The 22,713-nt window shown below is 35.7% G+C and overlaps 1 protein-coding gene across 2 annotated transcripts in view; it reads right to left on the bottom strand.

The window, feature by feature from the left end:
* ATRNL1 (attractin like 1) overlaps nt 1–22,713 on the bottom strand; it is a 555,427-nt gene that overhangs the window by 514,476 nt on the left and 18,238 nt on the right. The window lies entirely within an intron of this gene.

Genomic DNA, 22,713 nt, shown 5'->3' with positions numbered 1-22,713 from the left:
TGTCATTAATGCAGCCAGTTCTCCTGAATGTAAGTAGCAGAATAACTGCCTTTATGCATGCTGATTTGTATACAACCTGTAATTCCCTGTGACTGCTAACTTCCTCCACAGGAGGAACTAAACAGTATTACTCTAGTTCATCTTACTGCGGTTAGTTATGCCTACTGAAGTGTAGAAATTTGAATCCAGTTCCATCAGTACAACTTTTTTCAGGCAGTATTATATGGGATCAATGCAGCCTGCATGATCTGGAACTTGCTGCACGGGAAGTTTCATTTATAAACACTTTCTCGTAGCAAAATCTATTTTTGTTTCTGTGATATAAGCATTCACTTAAGATGGTAACTGCTGGCCACACTGCATAGTGAGAAATTCTACTTAAAAATCAATGGACTCCACAAGAAAAGATGGAATTCCATTTGTGTATATTTATCATAAAGTGCTTTAAAAAACTCCTACATTTTCTGTAACAGTCATTTTTCTATTACTCAATTATGTCAACAGTTTTTGAATTATTATTCATATTCATTATTCATTCACCTTACGAAGCACTAACATAAAGTCAGTACTAACAAAAATTAAAACTCAAGTGCATGTATGTAGAAGGTCCCCATCATGACAGTTGCATTAATTTTGCATACTATAACACAAGTCATTTAACCAGTTACAACATGGTGCCATTTTTTACGTTGGTTTAAACTAGGCAGTTGCCAGACATCAGCACTGCGAATTAGAGGCGCAAACACACAAGGTTTTCCTCTTCCTCGTGGTTCTAACATTCAGTCTGAGGAAAAATATTGGCATGCATATATAAAAGAGCTTTCTACTTTTTCTGCATGCAGAGAAATTCTCCCATTAATTTCCAGCAACAGCATATGTCAAAATGCTCTATTTCAAGTTTCTTTGACAAAACAAATAACAGAATTTTGGATGAACAGAGGCCAAGAGACGAGGTGAAGAACAGGCACAGTAATCTCTCTCACTGCACAAATGATTGGACTATTTTCATTTAACAGCTTGATACATAAATGGAGTAAATAACACTACTGAAAGCGTAGCTTCATAGCATGGGTCCTGAAAAATTCAGGATGGCTTCTATCTCCAGATTGTTCTTCAGCATACATACATATATTCTTTAAAATATGCGAGTATAAGCCATAACTATCTAAAAAACCAATCCAAATGCTGATTGCCTTGAATCTAAGCAAAGAAACACACCATTTTCTCTACTGTTATCGAGTGTTTGTTTGTAACTATGTAAATTAATCCAGATTTTGGAATAACAGAACTTCTCCAAAAAGAGAAGCAATTTTTTGAGAGGGCTCAAATAAGAAAAAAAAAAAGATTAAGACAGACAGCAAAGCCTAACAAAATCTGGTCTGCCAAGACACTAATACAGTATGAGGGAGAATAGCAGAGTGCAGCCAGCATGATAAACACTTCAGGAAGCTGACTGAAGAGAGAGGCAGCAAGGAAAAACAGATCAGCACTCAGAAATCTGTCATTAAATGCATTATTACCCTTCAGTGGATTCTTAGCCTTTTGGAATAGTGATATTCACATAATGTAATGAGAAGAAAACCACAAAGATTTTTAACAAATTACTTGGATTGTCTTCAGAAAAACTGCTCCTTACCTATAGCTGTCATTGTGCCACTATTCCCCCTCTAATATAGGAGATATCCATCAGGAAACAATTTTATTTTATTTTTTAATACAACTTCAAAAGCACCTGATTCTATATCTGTGAGATGAACAAGAACAGATTCGTAGAGATTACAGCTTAATTGTTTAACACAGGTACCCAAGTACATATATTTTGCTGAAAAATGATTGACCTGTTTTCCTGAGGTTTAACTTGAAGTCAGAAAATACTTTCTAAATGCAAACCTTTCCATTTGGGGGAGAGGGAGGAGCGCTGTTGTGCTACATTTTAAAAAAACCAAACTACTAAATACTGTATCACCCCCCAATCATTTAGAAGTTATCAACAACTAAAAAAGTTTTTATGCTCTCTAGTTTTACACAGATGGATTTACATGTAATATTTATGGAAAGTTTCTATAAAATTGAGTGGAGTTGAGTCAATCTACAGAGTTCAACAGTGAACTGTATACTTTCTACAGAATTGCTACACTAATTAACAGTTCAAATCTTGCCAATATTTTCCAGGTGGCAATGGTCCTCTTCATTTCAACTCAGAAATTGGTGCCGTTTAAAAGATACTGCAAATAGCACAATATCCTCCACTGACCTGGAAAAAACTACAAGAAATGTAGCTTCATCTCTCTTATCTGGAATAATACACACATTTGGTATTTCCTATTTTAATATCATGGTTGGACAAAATCGTATGAGACAGACATCTACTCTAGTAGAAATGCACAGGCTAGTTCATAGATGTCATCCAAAATTCTGCCTATATATAGGCCTGCCACTATGCTTAAAATTAAGAATTGATAGAAAATTAAGTTGGCATTTGATACAAACACAAGACATCATAATATTTCCCTGTATCACTATCTCATTTAATTATGGCTGCAAATGCTACTTTAGATATAAAATCCAAAAGGTTAAAAAGCTGTATAAAAATAATTCCTGTTTTGAGTAAGAGGCAGACCATCTACCTGATTCATTGACTGAACTTCTTGCACTCACAGTTTCATGTCATGGTTACTCATTTTCTCAGAAAAAAGAATAAGGTTTGAAATATTCAAAATTCTGACTATTCAGTCTTGCTTCAGAAGAATATTAACAGCAGTCCCAAAGTCTTCTCATGTATCTATCCAGACAGCTACTATTAGAAGCAAATAGGAATTACAAAATAATCTGCCAGGAAGCAAGGAGACACCTCACTGCTCTAACATTTTACAACGTTCATTTCAGCCAAGAGTTATTTTTATGGCCAAATGTTACCAAGATAATGAATAAATAAATAACAGAAGCAAAAAACCACACTCCACCAGACCGAAGTGGTCCTATTACTTACTTTTTTCCTACCACATTAATATTGTTATTTCATTATTTAGAAAAGTTCTGTACCTGATAAGATTATCCAGAAGTAATGCATTGTCCTTATGATTTCCCTAGTGTTTAAAAAAAAAGTTATAGTTTATGTTTCTTTAATTACTAGAGCTCTTTCCTCTAGGCTTTAGTTTCTACAAGGCAGCCCTCCATTTCCAAAAGTAACATGGTTAAGTGTATTTTCTAACATATTATTTATGTTATTTTGGTAACGTCTTTCACTTCATCTCTGCTGCCTAAAATAGATTTCAATCCAAGTAGGTTCTACGTTGAAGTGAGATTGTCTACAGGTTTTGATTTAATCACAAGATTAACATGAGTGAAGGATAAAGTTACTTATGAATTTTTATGTATTTGTATATACTTTAAACATATGTATGTATACATTTACATACTGAGCCATATATATATGTATTTGATAAGACTTCTATAACTAACCAAACATGCTACAGTATCTTAAAATGTTGGGCACAAACCATATAGACAATGCAGACTGAGGTACTTGGCAAAAAGGTAATGCACTGTGCCAATTTTTCACTGTACCTCACTATAAATCTCATTTTCATTTGTGACCTAGTTCAGGGTTTTAACTTAAGCTTCCTGAGGTAACAGCCAAATGCTCTAAATCCAGTGTCACCTACTCCTAAATTTCTCATTGTCCATTTAAGACAAGTTTCTGACAAACACCTGTGCTCAACAAGCAGCAGCTATTTCTACATTTCAGTCATTTAGATTGATTAATACCTAACCATCAAATTGTATGTTTGTTAAGGACAGAGCTCTCCTGGCAGAAAGCTACCTCCTACCGTAAGGCTGCAAGCACCAGCTCCCACTAGCTATATTAATTCTGAAATTATCCAAATGCAGTAGACTTTGACACACACACTCTCCAAAGAAAAACAAAAACAAAGACATCAACTATCTCTTAGCATCCCTAAGACTACACTAACAGAAATTTCATTTTAAATTATTTATGATTTGTTTGGTTTTCAACACTTTTTTTTTTAATTCAGCATCCTCATTCTGTTTTTTTTTATGTATGTGTATATATAAACAAACAGCAACTCCTTCTTCCTCTCTTCCACCTCCCATCAGCACACATGCTGCTTCACAAAAGGTTCCCAATCCCTGAACACAGCCTCAGACACTACAAATGTTGCAATAAGAGATAATAGTTCTTTTAAAAACTTAATTGATTAATAAATTCAAAGGGCTGGCTGCTGACTAGGTTTCAAGTACTGTCTTTTAGATAGTTACGTAGATAATCAGTTACTTTCTGACTTCTGTGGCTATAGCGATCATCAGGACATTACACATTTGCCTTAAATACAAAGTACATCCCTCTCTTTGCTGTAAAGAACTGGAATAATGGCATTCATATCTCTGGGGTATTACAAGGCATTCCTGTTTGGGGATATGAAAGATTCTTACTAGTAATAAAAAAGCATCATTTTAGAACACATCATTTGTGGCAGATGTCATTTCACTCATTTTCTGCTTGACTTTTTAATTCATGGGTAAGTCATAACACTATTAGCAACTTCCAATACTCCCTCTAGAAGTGGATGAAGAGATATCAGAACAGTAAGACTATGATATTTTGAGTCCTAAGTATTCCAGCTGCCAGTTTCACAGAATCAAACGTTTCACACATTGGTAGAGGGGGGGGTGGGTTTTTTGTTTGTTTGGGTGGGTTTTTTGGTTTGGGGGTTTCTTGGGGGGTAGGGGGAGATATCTTTAGCCTGTAATTTGTTCTGTATTTAAATGCAAAGCCTCCAGAATTAATGAAATACTGAAGTCAAGATTATAATTACAAACAAAAACTTGTTAGCAATTTTAGCTTTGAGCTCATAGGCTCTCAACGGAAATGAAACACCAAGAACAATTTGTGGACAGTGATGAGAAATGTTAGAAGGCGGGGGCACACACAGAACTGTATGTTATATCCATCAGTTACGGAGCTAAATACAACTTCCCATTTGCTAAACTGTTAACAGAAGACCTGCTAATGCAATGTTTTTGCACCTCCAAAGCTGGTGGTATAAAATACCCTGACAACTTCAGAACTATACAAGTCTTAGACCCTTCTGCAATAAGTCTTAGTCTGCGTTACATACGTTCAGAGCAATTTTGTTTGGGTTTTGGGAGAAGGTATTGCTGTTATTTTTACTGTCCACAGAAACACAAAAGAATACAAGACAAAAATTAATCATGCTATTTAAATGATAATAGCTTCATTTTTCCAATATTTTCGCTCTTACTTTTTTTTTTTTTTTAGCAATGAAGCACAAAATAGTGAAAAACTACCAATATACAACACAAAACTAATGGGAATCTCTGAAAGGTGGCATATACATTTTTAAAGCTTTACACCAAAAAAGACACACCCAGGAAAATGAACAGGTTGTATCCTGCAAACTGACCCATGTATGTGCATTCCTGTATTTCTAATGAGAAAACTCAACTGAGACTGCACGTTATTCCATTCGCAGAGTCTTATACGGGCTTAGGATTTAAATGAGGCACCATATTAGTATAATTATGAAAGATACAACTCTGAAGTTTTTAGTGTAACACTTCATGGGCTTATTCACCACACAGGCATTGAACCAGAAGACTTTGGTTTAGAATTTCTTTCTACTAAGCAGAAAACTTACAACAGAATACTTGGTCCCTTCAAATCCTGTCTTGATAAGGACACTGCCAATTCAATGAACAAAAACATAAAAGTTTCTGCTGAGATCTCCAAAACCCTTCTGCTCTAGCTTGCCAAGGCACTGATAGGTAGCAGCCAGTTGCTCAAAAGACATAGCTGGAGCTAGGAACAGGGAAAGAGGACATATGGGAATTTGTCACAGGGGCTGTTGTCCCCAGTCTCCCACAAAAGGAGAATACAGGTCAGGGGAACATTGCTTGGAATGCCCTGCTTTTCCTTTAACAGAGTACAACAGCAAGATAACACACCTACAAGACCAGAGCTCTTGTAAGCCTATTTGTGCTATCCTTACAGAGATATTGCAAGGCATGTGGGACACACAGCCAGCCTGTCTCGTCTAATCAGTGAGAGGATACAGAAAGCGTAGGACCATCTTTCATGAGCAGAAAGTCTTAGGATTGCTCCTAGGATAACAGGCTGCACCCACTTCCCTCTCGGAGGCTGTCGATCTAACTTCTGCTATGAAAAGGTCTGAGCTGCTGCTGCTCTTTTCTCACTCGGTTCAAACACAAAGCAGAAGAGATTAGAAACAAGAACCCACTCTTCATCAAGACAATCTAAATAGAAACTATATCTGTCCAGAGAGGAGCTTCTGCTACACAGCATAGTGCCCAAAAGCCAGCAGGAATCAATGAAGCCATACACTGAAGTCTAAAGACAGTAAATTAGGCTGTTGGAAACAAGTAGAGGAAAAGAAACGAGAAGGCAAGCAATCACTCTGAAACAGGGTCAGAAAAAAAGCAGTGACCCGAAGACTTAGAGAAGAAGTGATGATTCAGGTAGCAAAATGCACTAGAGCAGAGAATTGCTTCAACGCAGCTGAATAGTCAGGGAGAATGAGAAGGATGGGTTGACACTGTCCCTTCTCAGATTTCATGAATCATATGCCAAAGGAGAAGTACTAGCAGCACACCCTCCACGGGTCACGCTGTGGGAAAAGCTTCCCCACCTTTCAGCAACTGTAGACACAGAATCATTCAAAAGATACACTGTTGTTATTTAATATACCAACTTACAAACATGCCATCAAGTATGCCTGTCAGCATTTAACTCTTTCAACTGTCATTATTTACTTTGTGCAGCGTATCAGACCAGAAATCTAAATTGCCCTGGTCACTTCACTCACCAAGTCATCTAACAGTAAAGCACAGAGTAAATTTCCTGGCATTGATGGAATTCTACAAAAAGGCCTTTGAAAAATGCATCCAAAAAAAGAGTAACTATTGCTTTATTTGATGGGCTTAAACAAAACTGCAATACATAGCAAATTCAGCAAGAAGTGCACCGGTTTGCATAAAGAAGAGACATACATCTGAAAGGAAAGTATTTAGCTGAAGGAAGATTATTAGTGTAGGAAGGATGGCAACAGAAACCAATCTTGCTTAAATAAAATCTACTTTCCTTGCTTACATAACCTTACCTGCCCTACTGAATGGTTTCTTGAGTACCTTTCCAGTCCACTATTCCAAACAACAGGCATTCACTGACATAAGCAGTACCTTCTATATCATGAATAATTTGATTATAACAAACCAGGGGGGTGGGGGGTGTTTGTTTGTCTTTAATTAGAAGGGAGCAAAGATCATTTATTTTTAGGTGTTTTGGATGCTTGGTTTTGCCTTTCGTTTTTAAGTGATTTGGATGCTTGGTTTTGCCTTTCAGAAAGTTTAGCTACAGGCAAAAAAAAAAAAAAGTGAGCAGATACAACAAACTAACAAAACCAATTCTCCTTCTAAATCCTAGAAAACCACACAAACAGCAATAAATGTTCTTAATTTTTATTGGACGAAAGACAACTCATCAAATATTCCTTGAAAGGTTCTGTGTTACCAACATGGTCTGAAAGCACTATTCATCCAGAATTTCAAAATTGGCTTAGAATCCAGATCAAAAGAAACCCCTCAGAACAACAAAAGCACATCTTAATATTGCTTTTATTGACCTCCCAGTTTCTGGACTAGAATTTGGCGTTTGTGCTAGTATCTCAAATAATGCAAGACTAAAGTTGCTATTGATCAGCTAACATTGATGCAAAATTAATTCAATGTTTATGAGTACAAAAATAATTTCTCTTTTAAAGAAAATAATTCCAAGGATGAATTCACACAAGCTTAATACCTTAATAACAACAACAAGTCACAGGAAAGGAAACTTAACTTTCCTTAAACTTTCAGTTGACCTTAAACATTTTCAATAATTTTGCCATATATAATATAGTCTTCTTTCAATATGTGTGACTGTTTCCAAACCAAAATGTTACAAATTGAGACAGGTGCAAGTGGAGTTACAGACAAAAGAACATTCAGTGCTGTTTCAGGAAAAAAGCTACATCACTTCAGACCACAGCTGAACCTCAATTTCTGACAGAGATTCTGGCTATTGCTACTCTTTTGTTAGATCTTATCTAGCATAAGCATCTGTTCAGCAATGCTGACAAACAAGAGAAGAGATTAAGAGCTGAGGGGTTTGGGGGGGGGGGGGGAGAGGGGGGAGGAGAGGTTCTAGAGCAGATAGGCTAAAAGGAAAATTATATCCCAGTATATTCTCCTGTACAAAACATACCAAATCTGTTTTCAGGCTGTACTTCTGGATACATTTCTAAACATGCACCCCACAGTCAAAACAAGCATTTTTTTGGCCTTGGATTAGTCACCAGAAGGTACTCTTAAACCTTTAAGCTGACCTTCAATCACTCCCGACCTCTCAACTCTCCTAGGACAGCATTGTGCACAGCACTGTTAGTAGGTCATTAAACTGGAACATATTATAGTTAAAGCAAAACTCAAACTAATTCTAGCATGGCTTGTTTTTCAGTAGGGAAGCTGAAGGGTTATCATCAGCCTAAAAAGAGCCAGAGGGCTTGTGAGTTGTCCCCAAAATAAGCTTTTATTCAAAACTGCAAAAAACTAAAACACACTTCTGTGGATGCATACTCTTTATCAAACAGAAAAAATAGCCACAGAAAATTCCAAAGAGAGGAAAATTACTCCAAGACTAGACATATTTTACAGCATCTCAAAATATACAATTAGGAAGCTGATAATACTTCATTCATTGCTTTAAGAGAGAAAAGTTTAAGATTTGGGATGTAAAAATATAGCTATTTTGATGAACAACTTATTTAGGGGAAGAAATGAAAGGAAAAAAGTGTTCATCAAAACATGTGGCAGCTTAGTTCCAGTGACTATATAAACTAAGGCCAATGAAGTATATTGAGTAAGTAAATTATATACTTGTGGAAAGAGTTTTATTTTGATCTGTAAATTTGCTCACTTTTGTCCACTGTTCATAAAATCCACACCTGCATTTCTACTTTAACATGCGTATTCCCCAAAAATAGGTGCCAGATATGGACCAGGCTGCATAAAACACTACCAGCCATCAGAGGCAGAACAAGGCACAATCTTCTACAGAGGTTACTTTGCTCCATCTCTGCATCTCATCTAACCAAAAATGAAGCAGAACCCCTTTTCCCCTGATTTCTCTGTCCAGGATGGAAGCCAGACACGAGCTGTAATGTAAACACATTGACCTGGTCAGCTGCACCCCTCCATCAAGTAGCACTCCACCACCTTGGGGAGCCTGGAGTCAGATCCAGAGTGACAGTAGATTAGGTTGATCTCCTGACCAAGGGAGACACTCTAGTTCAGTTTGATTTTGTCTCATTTTCTCCCCCTCAAATAATTAGCTTACTAAAATAGCTACTTTTTAAACACCAAGTCTAAAAGTTATCTGTATATACAAGACTGAGATGGCTTCTTCAGCCTGGATTTTGGGAATTGCCAGCCTAATGCCAGCTTTTGCATTTAGTTAGAAAATAAGCTAAATCTTTGCTTATAAAGCCACTGGGAATACAAGTTTTTAATCCCTTTACATTTTAAAATGCTTTTTCTTGAATCAGCCTAAGGATCCATGTGTTCTGATTCACAGAAGTTCTTGGACTGCAAATCCATTTACTAAGGATAGGATTATACAGCACACGTATATCATTTTACATATGATACTTTTAGGGAATTTAAACTGACAAGGCTGCTTTAAAAAGCTTTTAGTTGATAAGTGAGCTTTATGGAAGTATTTACTCATATTTCTTGAGTTTCAATACATACCCTGTACCATCTCAAAAACTTGAAAAGACCTAAAAATTTTACTAAGATTAAAAATGGACATAGTCCTTGTCTCAGTTACTTTGGTATAAATCTGCAAGAGTTACCTGTTGTTACAAAGAGTTACCTGTTGTTACAAAGACAATACAAATATTGTATTGTTGTTTCAATCATATACTAATGATCAAGAAATGATTCACAGCAGAATGTATCCACTCTTCACATAATAAAAATCTCACTTTAGAATCATATTTAGGCTAAGATCACTGTGTGGAAGAGCACCAAGTCTGGCAGGTACTTGCAAAAGTGAGCTTTTCCTGTCCAGACAATCCACAGAACACCAGACTCAATATATATTCTCTGTAAATTTACCATGCACACACACAGCCACCCTTCCTTCTCTCCATCCCTAGCAATACCCTGAGCATGTTACCTCTGGCATGGGTTTGCAGGCATACAGGATTGGGTCTTGTGGGCAAGACAAGGCAAAGCCCAGCTTCAGAAACCTGTTGGAAGGCTCTCAACGCTTTTGAGCTGTAGTTCTGAACATTCTTCTCATTAGTGTTTCTATCACTCATTAGAGAAGAGTGGTATAAACACATAAGAAACTTTGCACGTGCCAAAAGAGGAAGAGGGATCTTTTAGGTAGCAACTGAGAAAACTGAAGAAAGTTAGGCTAAGTGACTTGTCTCTTAAGTGGGTGGCTAAATTGCAAATAAAGATATTTAAGACAGAAAGCATCGATCTTCAGAAGCAGATTTAAGCTACTAAGCAGACAATATATAACTGGGGAGGGGGGGAACATGTTTTTAGTAAGCTTTCAGAGCAATTATGCGTTTGTATAAATTAGTAGTTTCCCACATTCTTCCATTTATCCAGCTTGCTTTATTTTGCATGCTATGCACAGCCGTTGAGAACTGTGCTACTCACCTGTAAGTGTCTGGATTTCCTCAGCACCACACTGCAGCTTAGTCTGCATAAAAGATTGACACATTTGCTGTATATACTAGATAAGGTAACAGCCCAAATGAGGTCAGTAACACTACCTGCTTCAAAATAGGGAAGAACCCTTTTTAGTAATGCATTTAATATGTTGACACAAGTGCATACTGGGACATATGAATAAGTCATAAGGAAGCTCTGAGTAGCCACCTGCTACTCCATCAGAAAATAGGGTGGCTACATATTGTTAGATCACAGGTTACCTTGCATAAATGTCTGCATAAAAAGAATTTAACAGTTTTAAGCAGCCCCTGGTGACGGACAAGACCAAAATGCAGAGCCATGTCTCTTATGAATAAGGTTGAATAGAGTCCTCTTCCACACATTGATCTTAAATAATAAGTTATACATGAATTCCAAGTCTGCCACATTTGTATCTTAAGAGTTTTGGAAAGATCTTTAAATGCTCAGCGCTGACATAAGCATTACAACAGACTTCATTAGAGAAAAAAGAAGGAAAAATAAATCACAATGTTGAATTCAGAAATAATTTTACTTGAACATTCAGGAGTATATGATAATGTAAAGAAAAAAAACCCCACACTACAGCAAGAATTGTGGACTAAAACACTCACAATCCTGAAAACAGATGTAGCTTACAGACAAATCCTCCATACAAAGTATAGCCCATATATAATAATGTTCAAACAATCCTGAATGCCATGACATGTTCTAAAAGTACTTTTTCATTGATACATTGATCAATGATTGTGTGAAATATGGAACATGATCCAACTGCGATATGAAACTTAAGCTATGAGAAAAACATATAAATTATTTTAGAATCAGTTACAAATAACAGGAAACACTAACATATACCAGATGTTAAAACATTATGTTCTGCAAAAATTATGCTGTACTACAATGGTAGGTACTCAATAGAATCCATTAGGTCACATTCTTGTTCTCAGTAGACATGCGCTTGAGAATGTGTTTATTAATCAATAGGGTTTTTGACTCTTGAACTGTGGATTTGCTCATAAGATCTTAATAAGACAATAAAAATTAACTTTGTTACCTTAAAGGTGTAGGAGTTGGATTAATTCACAGGTCAAACAATACCACAGTTTTTTAGGCATATGAGCTTTCGGAAATTCATTAAAACTCAGACATTCAAAAATTCAGTAACAGCTAGTCTACAGTTTTGCAGTGCTTCTGTGTCAGCATATTCTACTCTTTGAGGCAGCCAAAATACACAACTCATTTGCCACAGCCACTTTTAAATTTAATAATAATGTTAACACAAACTGCTCAGAATAATTTTGGTTATATGGCTTACAATTTCTGTGAAAAATATCATGACAATTGGTTAACACAGCTCTTGAAGGCTTTCTTTTAAAAAAGAGTATCTTAAAGATAACTTTTCCTATGTCTACTTGCAGATTTTTGACTCTTGAACTGTGGATTTGCTCATAAGATCTTAATAAGACAATAAAAATTAACTTTGTTACCTTAAAGGTGTAGGAGTTGGATTAATTCACAGGTCAAACAATATACTAAGACTATCTTAATGCTAGAGAGATTTGCAAGAAATGCTAAGTACACTAGTGAATTGTTGGACATTTAGAGTTCCAGACACTTCTAAAACTGTTTGATTACCTCAGTAGATGAATGGACATGATTATCTAAAGAAATAAACCAGGCTGTTGGAAGAATATATTTTAAAGTCAGCAGCAAGAGACAGAGCATGCACACAAGCAATCAAGTGGAGAATGACAGCTAAAAAAGGATGAAAAGTAGTTGTTTCAAAGATTTTTGTAAGCCTTGGTAAGGAAAATAAACCAACAAGACACTGAAGGAGCAGTAACAGTAGCTGAGAGTCTCAAGTCAAGAGAGACTTCTATCATGAAAGTCAAGAGAAAAACAAATTTCAAGGAAACCGCACAATCAACAGTGAAGTCACAAGATTAAAAAAAAATAAAACCAACACCTTGAAGGAGACTTCTTCTCAAAAAGCAGCAATGTCAAAAGACAAATTAAATAAAAAGTCAGATTAACAGAGGATGGCATAATTTAGGTCAACATTGAAAAATCCCTGTTGCACAGACAAAGAGGCCAAAAAGTTCACATCTCCAAGATCTGCAGGGGTCAACATGGAAAGAAGTGCCAAATACAGCATCTAGTACATGCTGACTCACCTAACCGTATGTCTGCATAGTCTTTGCTTTTCTCATTTCAAAACCGGAGCCTTCCTAAAAACTTATAAGGTTAAAATAATTATAAAATTAACTTCACTACAAAATAAGGTTACAGAGATTTTCAAGTATTACCTGTTTGGGGCTGTTTTTACATGAGGATTATGTCACATATCACTTACAGGCTTCAAGCTTTGCAAGAGCTGTTGATTCCAGCTTAATATGGCAATACTTAACAAGGATAGTATGCATTCTCTGTACACTACTGGTATTGCAAACAGGGATTTCTGCATGGGAAGCATATTGCAAAGGGGAAAAAAACATCATATAATCAGGCAAATGGGCCCCCTAAGGATCCAGAAAGGGAAGTCACTCTGCTTAATTAAAGAAAAAAGGTAGTCAGTCTAGCCCTCTCATCTCAGGACAAAGATGGACATTCCTGCTAATACTTCACTAAATTGATCATGAAGGGTTACTTTATCAAATCAGAGATTTGATGAGAATAAATCCAGATGTTTTCAGATAGCCCTTTATTAAAAAAAAAAATATGTCAAGGCTCAAAATTTTCATCCACTCAATCCACTGGATGCTCAGCTGCTGTACTTATTTCACAGTTACCAGGAACAGCTATTCCCTGGCTCATGCATCCAGTAGAAGTAGTCAACTTTCACAAACAGGTAAACAGCGTAATATCCTAGTCTTCTCTGTATTGCTCGGGCTTTTCCCCCTTTAAAAATGAGGTAAAAATATCAGGATGACAGACTTCTTAGGACTCATCATGACATTGCCAGTGAACCACACACACAGAAGTCATCATCATCCAGGAAGCTGCCTGCTACACACTGCTCTAAATGACACACAACTTAATCCCACAAATGAGTTAAAAAAAAAAAACCCCAAACCAAAAAAAACCACACCAAAACACACCAACCACATAAACCAGAAGATTTGCAGTGTTTATACTGGATTTATCTGCTACGTCTGCCAACTTTTTCTAGTTAGGTATTTCCAATCCCTTTAAAATTCCTTTAATCCACTGATCTTAGTGTCACAGTTAATAAGCATGTAAATACATCAACAGCAAATTTTAAAAACTCTCCGAAGCTGATTTATTTTCTTCTTACAAGTGTGGGTGGAGGGTTCCCTCTATAGTAATAAGCTGTACCTCTTTGCTTTTGACAAGAAATAAAGATTGAAATATAAACCAACAGCAATGCACAAAAGAAGTGATAAGTTAGTGTACATCTGAAATATAAACTAACAAAAACTTCCATTTTCTTTGGATGACAGAGCAGATTGGTTTGTTGGGGTTTTTTTAATGATTTGTGAGTAAACACAAAAGAATGTCTTGAAAATCTGTACATTTTACCATCTAAAAGTGAGGTGTGGCTAGATTATGCAAGTATTTGGTTTTTATTCATACATTTTCAGGAGAATGATATTTATGAAAGTCAGGTATTTGTGAACAGTACTGTTGGATACATGTACACTTTAATACCTTCTCCTGTATAAACATTATTGTTGCTCAGGGAGGGATTTGGTAAAAATCATGTAATTCATTATAAACCCTCTCCTCCACCACACAACTCCAATATAAATACTTACTTTGACAACATATCAACTAGAGATACTAAATCAGATGTAACAGGTGCGTAAGTACTTAACAACAGGGCCATTACTGGAGCATATAACAGCACCAAATCTTTTCAAATTGGGTAAACAGCATAATTACTTTTTAAGTACCAAGTATAACTAATTAGCACTTTTCAAGCCAGTATGTATGATCCTTAAGTCTTAGATATTTCCATTTAAATTTTCCATCAGTGACTACTTTTCTAGTGCAGGGGAAAAACGAACAGGGAAGATGGAAGAGTGTTCTATACATGTATGATGTACCAGTATCAATTTGACTATCTATATGGACGTAATAGAAAAGCCAAAGCAGCTGTACATACTCATTAGCATTCCAGCTGTAATCTGAGATAAAGATTAGTCAAATACACTGATTAAATTGTTACCTTTAATAACTAGACAAGCACAGAAATAATTCACCTTTACAAACTACTTTGCAAAATACATGCCATGGAATCATAAACCTGTTACAAGTAAGTATTATTTCTTTGTTCTTGCCAGTTAGAACTTGCTCTCCGAGTGACAGCTAGTGTTTGTTCACTTCATAGCATATTACAAAGTATTTCATAGTTTCATTTACGCAATTAATAATTAAGATAATTGATAGAAAGCAAATAGGGAAGCAACATGGAATGTGTGCATTTCTAGTAGTATTCAGCACAATTAATTTTCCATTCTAAATAATTAAAATTTATGGAGCAATGGAGATGAACCTTGTGCTATTTACCTTATAGCCAACATGAAAATTGCTTTATGAGGTGGAAGTTCATGTCAGAATTAAAATACTGCCCAAATCCCAAGTGAGGCTAAAATCATCCTATCTAATGAAGAACTCTAAACAAGCCTTGAATTACTTAATATCTAATTACATCTTAAAAGATAATCACAGCATCCCAGTTTATAATCTGTAATTTCGTCAAGCATTACCTCCTGTTCTAATTCCACTTTTTTTTTTTCCCCAATTAAGGAATGGATACATGACAAGGCAATCAACCGTAAAACCAAAAGATCTGAGCTTTAATGTGCAACACTAATAATCCTAGAGGAACCAATTCTTGTCCAAATTTTGAAAAATAATGTTCTCAGCTAAGGAAAGTTTGTTAGATCACATGTTTGTATGAGAGTGTGTGTATATATACTTATATACACACACACACCATTGTAAACTTAAACAATTGACAAAAACATCAGGAAGCATGAGGCAACAGAAATTAAAGAGAACACAAAACAAAATGAATGTTTGACAGTTTTCACTCAGGAATGAAGTAAAGTATTACCTTGCAAAAGCAAGGCAGCTTATAGAAATAAGTGTATAGAATTGCATAATATCACAATTTTAGTAGTAACAAAATTTAAAGAACTTATTGTCCTACCAGAACAGAGACAAGAATCTCTACGCAAGAATACTGGGAAACAAAAGACCCAAGACATTAACTTGCAAGTTAAGCAGTAGACGCTTTATTAACTATATTAAATTATACCATTTGTCATATTCTAGCAAATATTGTACCTAAATTTAATGAAAAAGGGAAGGAATTGCTCAGAATTAATAGAACCTATTAGTCTAGATTCTCATTATTCTATATTCATAGTTTAATCTAAAAATATGGATGTGAGGGGAAAGTAGAATAAAATGCATCATAAATTTATTAACACCACACATTTTATCTTTGATAAAGCAACTATAAAGAAAATTACCATTATCTGAAGACTCAATAATAAGTTGTGCAATTAGTTAAACCTGGAGACCAAGTTAATATGAGAACCATAATGCAAGTAACAAGCTGGATAGAAATGGGCCCAACAGGTTGCCCATAAGCAAAAATCTTAACCTATATGGGGATTAACATTGGATAGTGGAGGCAGTCAAAAGCTGATCTTAAAAAGATACTTAACAGTATTGGCACAAGTGTGCTAGAACGATTTATTGATGGCATGAAGTTGTTCATACTGTTAGAGATTAATATACCCCATGCAAAGAGCTAGGTGATGTTGCTGCTTGACTAACAGAAAAGAGATTATATTCAGTAATTTAGTCTGTAAAATCATGCACTTAGTGAGGGGAATAATTTTAACTACTCCGCTGAAGAAGAAAGAAGATAATTAAAACAGTGGCAGAATAACTATATGCCACCAATGGGATACAGCCAGAAGAAAGAAAGAAAGAAAGAAAAGAAGAAAAAAAAAAAAAGAGAGAGAGAAATGATCCTACAGTGTGGGATTTCCAGAGGAGATCAGGCAGTGATCCAGATGTGGGATTTCCAGAAGCAGCCAGGCAGAAATAGTATCACAGCACAAGAAACAGGCAGTCATATCCAGGAAACAGAATAGGAAAGACTAAACTGGAACATGAACAGAGAACGCTATTTGAGTGACTAGAAGAAATAAGAGCCTAGTAAGAAGACACTCGCTTATCCTAGCATAATGAGGTCCAAGGTAAAAATACACCACACGCTGTCGATACAAAGAGGACAAAAGGAAAATCAGAGAGAAAACAGCTCTTTTGGCTAAGTGACTAAATGTACACAAAAACAGGCATGTATCAAGGAGATTGCATGAACAAATTTAGAGTAACAGTCTAAATTCAGACAGTCAGAAAAGTGAGATTCAAGAACCTTTGAACATGTTTGTGGCATATTTAGTCACAAAATACTGCTATTTCACTCCACAGAGTTTGGGACTATGGCATAAGATAGAGAGTTTACTGAAGATTCTTTTATCTAAATCATATATACAAAGTCCTTAAAGCATGCTTTTAAAAAAAATAGCTGCTCAAGTGTCAAATTTTTCTGCTAGAGTTGTTTGCGGGCTTTTGGGGTGGTTTTTTTGTTCTTTTATTATTTTTTTTTAAACACATAACACCCCCTCCATATAAAATGCGCCTGAGTATAATAATGGGGAACTATGTGTTTGCCACATATAGGTAGCCAAGGCTTTCTTTTACTGCAATAATTAAAAAGCTAGAAGCATTATGTCTTCACACAGCTTTTAGGTTCCTGCAAACAACTGATGCCATTGCCCCTAAAACAGCGTACATAGACTAGTGCAGTAATCCTGCAAGGGTGGGGGAACAGGGCCAGGGGGGAGGGCGGGCGGGAGGAAGGAACAAGATGAACCCTTTGCAGAGATGTCAACAGCCAGCAATTTCAGTGACTCTGGTTGGTAACACCAGACAGAAATCTGGAGGGAAAGGAAGAAGAAAGTAGCTTGTAGGCTGAAGTAGGATAAAAGCAGTATTCAAGCCGAAATTGCAACTCAAAATGCTTAGCCTTGCTGTCCAGTCCTGAAGACAGCTATTCTTAACAGCCACCTTATTTTTTTTCCAGGTTGCAGATTATGAATTCTTCAACAGCTATGCTTCCAGGCATTCATAAAAGGGCATAATTGGTTGTATGAAGTTGGATGTCATGTCTACCCTGACATACGAATCTACCTACCTAACTCCTCTGACATCTTGATAGGCAATCTGGGAACACAGCTCACAGAAATGCAGTGGCAGTGATTTTATTTTAAAATACGAGCACATAAAGAGAAGATGAAACTCTTCCTTCTCTTCCCCACTCTCATTCAGCAGTGCAATGATTAGAGGCACTAATCCCAGGTAAGGGAAGGTTTGCAGTACTCGCATAGCTGCTTCAAGTCAAAGAACCAACAGCATGGAATCTGGACTTTCATGTACACTCTCAAAAAGTCTATTTTCAAGTATATTTGTGTATACATACATAGATATACAAGTAGATACATACACTCACACATATATACAGATCTATCTGTTTTAGAAATATTTTGCTTTATATGCAAGACTTCACCTTTAAACTCATACAAATCCCTGCTGCTTTACAGACAAGCCTTTTTAATTAATCCCAACTTGCCCGCCTTCTTAATTAATCCCAACTTGACAGAATGTTGAGAAGGCAGGCAAGTCATTAGAAAAATCAAAGCACAAAAAAAAAAACCCACCCACACTACAATACTTCAGGAACTAGGCATCATCAAGAAGCTTCATGTTAAAATAAGAATTCACAAGTTGCGGCAAAAGCACCTAGCAATTTTAAAAGCTTATATTTAAATAACAGAAAATCACAATACTCTACAAATGACAACTATAAATTAACATACCATGAGGACCAACTAATTTTCATTTATCCCACAACAAATACAACATTAATTGCTATTTGCAATTTCTAATGCAAGGCCCATAACATCCTAGGAAAGCTGAACCATAATAGAAATAAAGAAATTTCAACATTTATGTTCATTCAAACTTGACAGCTCTAATATTTAATTTTCATTCTCGATGTTGGTCACATTTTTATTTTTTGGTAAATTAGAACTCCCTGCTGCCCTGTTCCCTCCTCCATAAGGCTCAGCGTTACCTCTCTACCCCATTGTTTGGGGTTATAACTTTTTAGCAGTTTCAGACAACTGCAACGTTCATCTAGAGAAGAAAAGAAATTTAAAAAAAGAAAGCAACAGAGCTTTGATGATAACTGGAGAATTCTAAGTTAAAAACATACTTTATAAATCCTACTAATTTTCTCCTATTAATAATTTAAGTCACTAATTTTATCTTAAACTTACAATAATAGTTCAGTCATTACTTAAACATATCATTTTGGTGAAATAACTGTGCACTGGTGGTGAAAGACCATCATCAGTGAGGTGGTGGTTCATACTTGTAAACTTGTATGCAGAGTGAGCATACAAGTTCAGTTATCACTGAACTCCCTTCATTTAAAAAAAAAAAAAAAATCACAAAACCCACACAAGAATTGTAGCTCCAGAATTAGAAGTTAGAAACAATCTAATTATTATTGTCAGTCTCCTAAATTATGAGGAACCAAAATTAAAATAGAACTCTAGTGGGGCTGCATAGTTTCTTTTCCTCCCATTTAGTAGAAAACTGAGGTGAGCAGGAGTCCTTAGAAGAGATTCACAAGTGGCTGACAGAAATCTAAGTCATAAACAAAGTATTTTATTTCAGCACTTACACACACTGGAGAGGAGCCAGCTCAAAAGAAAACAAAACTGCAGTAGCTGAGACAAGAAATGACAAAGCATAAGTAAAGTTTTAGCTATGCTCTGAAGGGTGCTACGAAGTCTTCTGTCATTTAGACATTTTTTTCTTTTATGTAAATTGTCATTTACAATTATTATTTAAGTTGAAGGAAAACCAAAATAACTATTTGGTTCTGCATTTCATAAGTACTGCATTGCTTGTATAGCTTAATAACAAAACTTTCTCTCCTTTTATCTGTTAATTTCTAATGCTATTTATGTTTTCTCCCCCTCTTCAGTCCACCTCCCCTCCCCCATTAGATTATGCAATTAAATCTATTTATGACATAATAAGCAGTTTCATCGCAACACAGCAATATGACACAAATTCATAACCTCTCTGTGGATTTATACAGCAGTAAAAGATACAGGAAAAGAAAGCATATAATTTATTGTAAAGGCAATAAGAAAACCTCCAAAGCATTCTTCATAAATATGAAATTCTCAAACTCACTATCATATAGCAGTTTTTAAATAGGGACAATCCCTAAGTACTCATTTCAGAGCTTTCAAAAAAATCAATTTGATTACCATTTTGCAAGGGAGATTTTTTTGATTGATTGTTTTACATTTTTTCCCCTCAAAATTTCATGATGATCTTACATTTATTGATTGTTGGGCATTTATTTGCTTTCAAATTGCTTTTCCCTAAGATTTGATATCTCAGGAAGAAACAAAACCAGACTCTAGCATCAAATACTGAGCTTTAATTCACCCAGATCACCCCACTCACTCAGGCTCCATGTTGAAAAATTCGATCATAATATCATATAATATAACTATTAACAGTTCATAGTGGTTTGATACAATTGTTTGTGTATCCAGCCAAACAAACAGGAAAAGCTGTATGAAAAACTACTTGAAAATAAGAAAGCTTCTCAGTTTTTCTGAGAAAGTTAGCATTTATCCACAGGAATGTTTGATAAGCAAATATGTGTAAATTACCTGAACATTACATAGACTAAAAGTTTTTCTTCTAAGAATAATAACTGATACAAGGCAATTAATGCAGAGTCACAACTGAGTGTTAGCCATTGCACTGGTCTATATGATGCTTAAAGAATAATGCAGTTGTATATGGGAACGATACACAGCTAGCATATGAAAGGCCCTGCCTGAGGCTTTTTGTCCAGAATAAAATAAGGAACTATAGCTTCTTCTGAGACACAGACAGGAAAAAGTAAATGACTCTGAAGGGCTGACTGAAGTGGCATTAGTGTGCTCACAGGACTCCTGCAAAGACCTTCCTCAGTCTTTGAACTGGATGGAGCAACCCCCGCAATGGAATTCTTCCAAACAGAATGAGACCCCGTGGAGCTGAGACTCCTTCTGCTAAAAATGGCAGTTCCAGAATTCAGATAGCAGGATCTGCACTATCCAAAGTAATAAATTTATATATGAAAAAGGAAAGCTGATCAAATCTATTGGTCTTCATAAACTCCTTTTCTACCTGTTTTTTTTCCCCCCAATGCAGAAAAACTTGAAATCTTTGGAAGATAGTCAGTTACCATACATTTCAGTCGAAATGGCCCTCTACATATAATTAAAAACTCTCCGGTTTAATGCTTTAACTGCTGATACTTGTTGGTCAGATGCATTTGTCAAGTTATCTAATACAAAAGGCCTTTCTATTCACACAATCCTGCAAATTTAGTCCGTCAGACACAAACAGCACAATTCTGCTTCAGATATGGTCCTGGCATCACTAAATCAGACAACTAAATGCACTTTGATAACATTTTTGGACACCTACAAAAGACTGTTACTTGATTCTTAGAACATCAAGTTATGTCTAGTACCAACAACAGAAAAGATTAGTTGAGACATAAAAGTCTCCCATGACACCAATAACTTCAGACATTCCTGACAAATACATATACCACTACTAGGCAGTGCAGACACTGCTATTTTGTTGCAAACAGAAGGAAAATTAATAAAATAAGATGTTGCATTAGTTCGATGAAGCAACAGAAACAGGCTTAAACAGATACTGAATCAAATATTCATATTTCATACTAGTTATACAAAAACCCCACACTTATTCAAAGATTTTTTTTTTCCTCCTGCCCTTAAGTATATAGCTCTACATCAAAAAAACAATATTCATCCTGAGTATTTTTCCTTCTGTGCTCTTTAGCATAAATTCAAAAACCAACTACTCCAAAATAATGGTCACACACCGTAGTCCAGTTATTGTGCTGGGTTTTTTTCAAGTGCCCATTCTGTTCAGTGGTAAGATTCTAATTTCTCTTCTGCATCCACACAGAGTAAAGCTCCCAGAGATTTCATAATAGCAACAGTTCTTATTTTTCTAAAGAAGCTTCTGAAGAAGATAAGTTAAAAATATTTTAAGAGAGGATGGGGAATTCTACTTGAACAGAAGTTAGCATTTCCTTTTCTTCACATGCATAAAACATGCTTAAGGAGAGCGTTCCCTTGGACATCTCTAACTCAAGGAAAATATTTGGAACCACAATCCTAACTAAAAGCAGACAGTTAATAATTATTTTTCCTTCTAAGTGCAACACTGATGTAATTAAATCACACCTACAGGACTGTCTGTAGAATAAAGACCTTCTTAGCATGGGACAACACCTCAACAGCTTGATTCTAGAAGTACCGGGATGATAAATATAGTCCCCAACAGCTCATTAGGTGAAAAGATTATTTCACCAACTTATTTCTTATTTGTATCATTTAAAAATCCCTCTAAAAAGGACTGAATGTATCCAAGCCACACAAACTTCAAAAGCATATGGCACAAAGTATCACAAATACCATCAGTGTCATTCTTCCCTATTATTATCCTGACATTCTTTTATTGGGAAACTTCCTTTTTCTTCATTTTGCTGTAATTTAAAAAAATGAAGACAAGCACAATAGGTAAAGTAACTCAATATTCTACAACATAACAAGGGGATGCATATGTACATACATACACGTTATATATAAAAAAATTGCAGGATAATAAACATTTCACCACCTATACATGAAGGATGCACTACTGTCACATACACATAATTAAAAGTCTGATTCTCCATTC

Source organism: Aptenodytes patagonicus, chromosome 5 (assembly GCF_965638725.1).
Source record: "Aptenodytes patagonicus chromosome 5, bAptPat1.pri.cur, whole genome shotgun sequence".
NCBI classification, from domain to species: domain Eukaryota; kingdom Metazoa; phylum Chordata; class Aves; order Sphenisciformes; family Spheniscidae; genus Aptenodytes; species Aptenodytes patagonicus.
Note: the sequence above shows the minus strand (reverse complement) of the source record. Positions and strands in the feature narration are given on the sequence as shown.